Source organism: Pagrus pagrus (assembly GCF_965226575.1).
Source record: "Pagrus pagrus genome assembly, chromosome: 21".
Taxonomy (NCBI): domain Eukaryota; kingdom Metazoa; phylum Chordata; class Actinopteri; order Spariformes; family Sparidae; genus Pagrus; species Pagrus pagrus.
In genome coordinates, this window is record NC_140208.1 from 1029637 (window position 1) to 1033440 (window position 3804).

Genomic DNA, 3804 nt, shown 5'->3' on the forward strand with positions numbered 1-3804 from the left:
AACAAAGAGGAACCATTTAAATTGTTGAATAGCTTTTTTTAGAGTCCTTCAGAAGCTTTAGGAAGCCTTCGGAAATTTTCGGGAATTCTTCTTTTTCATTTGTTTTTTTACAAGAACAAAAAAATTCAAAAGTGCATACTTTTAAGCACGTACTTTCAAATATGCACTTTTAAGTGTGTACTTTTAAGTGCATACTTTTAAGTATATACTTCTAAGTGTGCACTTTTGAGTGTGTACTTTTTCCTCAAAAAAACAAAAACAGAAACATGAAACATAAAATTGCAGAGGGGAATTTTCGGGAACTTCAGGAATTTTCGTGCCTTGGTCCTCTTATGTGTCCGTCCGTCCATCCAACAGTGAAAGGACTAATTGATCATCAAAACAAAGAGGAACCATTTAAAATGTTGAAGAGCTTTTTTCAGAGTCCTTCGGAAGCCTTCGGAAATGTTCGGAAAACTTAGGGAATTCTTCTTTTTCATTTGGTTTCTTTACAAGAACAAAAAAATTTGAAAGTGCATACTCTCAAGTGCATACTTTTAAGTACGTACTTTCAAATACGCACTTTTAAGTGCATACTTTTAAGTATGTACTTCTAAGTGTGCACTTTTAAGTGTGTACCTTTTCCTCAAAAAAACAAAAACAGAAACATGAAATTGCAAAGGGGAGAGAATCCCAATAATCTTCTGAAAACTTCGGGAATTTTCGGGCCTTGGTCCTCTTATGTGTCCCTCCGTCCATCCAACAGTCTAAAACCAAAGACTTGATTTACTGACATCAATGATCATTGATCATCAAAACAACAAGGAGCCATTTAAAATGTTGAAGAGCTTTTTTCAGAGGTCTTCGGAAGTCTTCTGAAGTATTTGGAAAACTTCGGAAATCTTCAGGCCTTGGTCCTCTTATGTGTCCGTCCATCCAACAGTCTAACACCAGAGACTTCATTTACTGACAACAATGACAAAAACAAGCAGATCATGTTCACAGATATGGAGATGGACCCAGACAAGTTTAAGATTTTGATGAAAATTGAAAGGACTAATTGATCATCAGAACAAAGAGGAACCATTTAAAATGTTGAAGAGCTTTTTTCAGAGTCCTTCAGAAGCTTTAGGAAGCCTTCGGAAATTTTCGAGAATTCTTCTTTTTCATTTGTTTTTTTACAAGAACAAAAAAATTCAAAAGTGCATACTTTTAAGCACATACTTTCAAATATGCACTTTTAAGTGCATACTTTTAAGTATATACTTCTAAGTGTGCACTTTTGAGTGTGTACTTTTTCCTCAAAAAAACAAAAGCAGAAACATGAAACATGAAATTGCAGAGGAGAATTTTCGGGAACTTCTGGAATTTTTGTGCCTTGGTCCTCTTATGTGTCTGTCTGTCCATCCAACAGTGAAAGGACTAATTGATCAACAAAACAAAGAGGAACCATTTAAAATGTTGAAGAGCTTTTTTCAGAGTCCTTCGGAAGCCTTCGGAAATTTTTGGAAATCTTAGGGAATTCTTCTTTTTCATTTGGTTTCTTTACAAGAACAAAAAAATTCAAAAGTGCATACTCTCAAGTGCATACTTTTAAGTACGTACTTTCAAATATGCACTTTCAAGTATGCACTTTTAAGCGTGTACTTTTAAGTGCATACTTTTAAGTATGTACTTCTAAGTGTGCACTTTTAAGCGTGTACTTTTAAGTGCATACTTTTAAGTATGTACTTTTAAGTGTGTACTTTTCCCTCAAAAAAACAAAAACAGAAACATGAAATTGCAAAGGGGAGAGAATCCCAATAATCTTCGGGAATTTTCGGGCCTTGGTCCTCTTATGTGTCCCTCCGTCCATCCAACAGTCTAGCACCAAAGACTTCATTTACTGACAACAATGACAAAGACAAGCAGATCCAAAGACATCATTTACTGACAACAATGACAAAGACAAGCAGATCCAAAGACTTCATTTACTGACAACAATGACAAAGACAAGCAGATCATGTTCACAGATATGGAGATGGATCAAGGAAAGTTTAAGATTTTAATGAAAATTGAAAGGACTAATTGATCATCAGAACAAAGAGGAACCATTTAAATTGTTGAATAGCTTTTTTTAGAGTCCTTCAGAAGCTTTAGGAAGCCTTCGGAAATTTTCGGGAATTCTTCTTTTTCATTTGTTTTTTTACAAGAACAAAAAAATTCAAAAGTGCATACTTTTAAGCACGTACTTTCAAATATGCACTTTTAAGTGTGTACTTTTAAGTGCATACTTTTAAGTACATACTTCTAAGTGTGCACTTTTGAGTGTGTACTTTTTCCTCAAAAAAACAAAAACAGAAACATGAAACATGAAATTGCAGAGGGGAATTTTCGGGAACTTCAGGAATTTTCGTGCCTTGGTCCTCTTATGTGTCTGTCCGTCCATCCAACAGTGAAAGGACTAATTGATCATCAAAACAAAGAGGAACCATTTAAAATGTTGAAGAGCTTTTTTCAGAGTCCTTCGGAAGCCTTCGGAAATGTTCGGAAAACTTAGGGAATTCTTCTTTTTCATATGGTTTCTTTACAAGAACAAAAAAATTCGAAAGTGCATACTCTCAAGTGCATGCTTTTAAGTACGTACTTTCAAACACGCACTTAAAAGTGCGTATTTGAAAGATCATGTTCAAGATCATGTTCACAGATATGGAGATGGACCCAGAAAAGTTTAAGATTTTAATGAAAATTTAAAGGACTAATTGATCATCAAAACAGAAACATGAAACATGAAATTGCAGAGGGGAATTTTCGGGAACTTCTGGAATTTTCGTGCCTTGGTCCTCTTATGTGTCCGTCCGTCCATCCAACAGTGAAAGGACTAATTGATCATCAAAACAAAGAGGAACCATTTAAAATGTTGAAGAGCTTTTTTCAGAGTCCTTCGGAAGCCTTCAGAAATGTTCGGAAAACTTGGGGAATTCTTCTTTTTCATTTGGTTTCTTTACAAGAACAAAATGTTCTTGAACATGATCTTTCAAATACGCACTTAAAAGTGCGTATTTGAAAGATCATGTTCAAGATCATGTTCACAGATATGGAGATGGACCCAGAAAAGTTTAAGATTTTAATGAAAATTTAAAGGACCAATTGATCATCAAAACAGAAACATGAAACATGAAATTGCAGAGGGGAATTTTCGGGAACTTCTGGAATTTTCGTGCCTTGGTCCTCTTATGTGTCCGTCCGTCCATCCAACAGTGAAAGGACTAATTGATCATCAAAACAAAGAGGAACCATTTAAAATGTTGAAGAGCTTTTTTCAGAGTCCTTCGGAACCCTTTGGAAATGTTCGGAAAACTTAGGGAATTCTTCTTTTTCATTTGGTTTCTTTACAAGAACAAAAACATTTGAAAGTGCATACTCTCAAGTGCATAGTTTTAAGTACATACTTTCAAATATGCACTTTCAAGTATGCACTTTTAAGCGGGTACTTTTAAGTATGTACTTTTAAGTATGTACTTCTAAGTGTGCACTTTTAAGTGCATACTTTTAAGTATGTACTTCTAAGTGTGCACTTTTAAGTGTGTACTTTTCCCTCAAAAAAACAAAAACAGAAACATGAAATTGCAAAGGGGAGAGAATCCCAATAATCTCCGGGAATTTTCGGGCCTTGGTCCTCTTATGTGTCCCTCCGTCCATCCAACAGTCTAACACCAAAGACTTCATTTACTGACAACAATGACAAAGACAAGCAGATCCAAAGACTTCATTTACTGACAATAATGACAAAGACAAGCAGATCCAAAGACTTCATTTACTGACAACAATGACAAAGACAAGCAG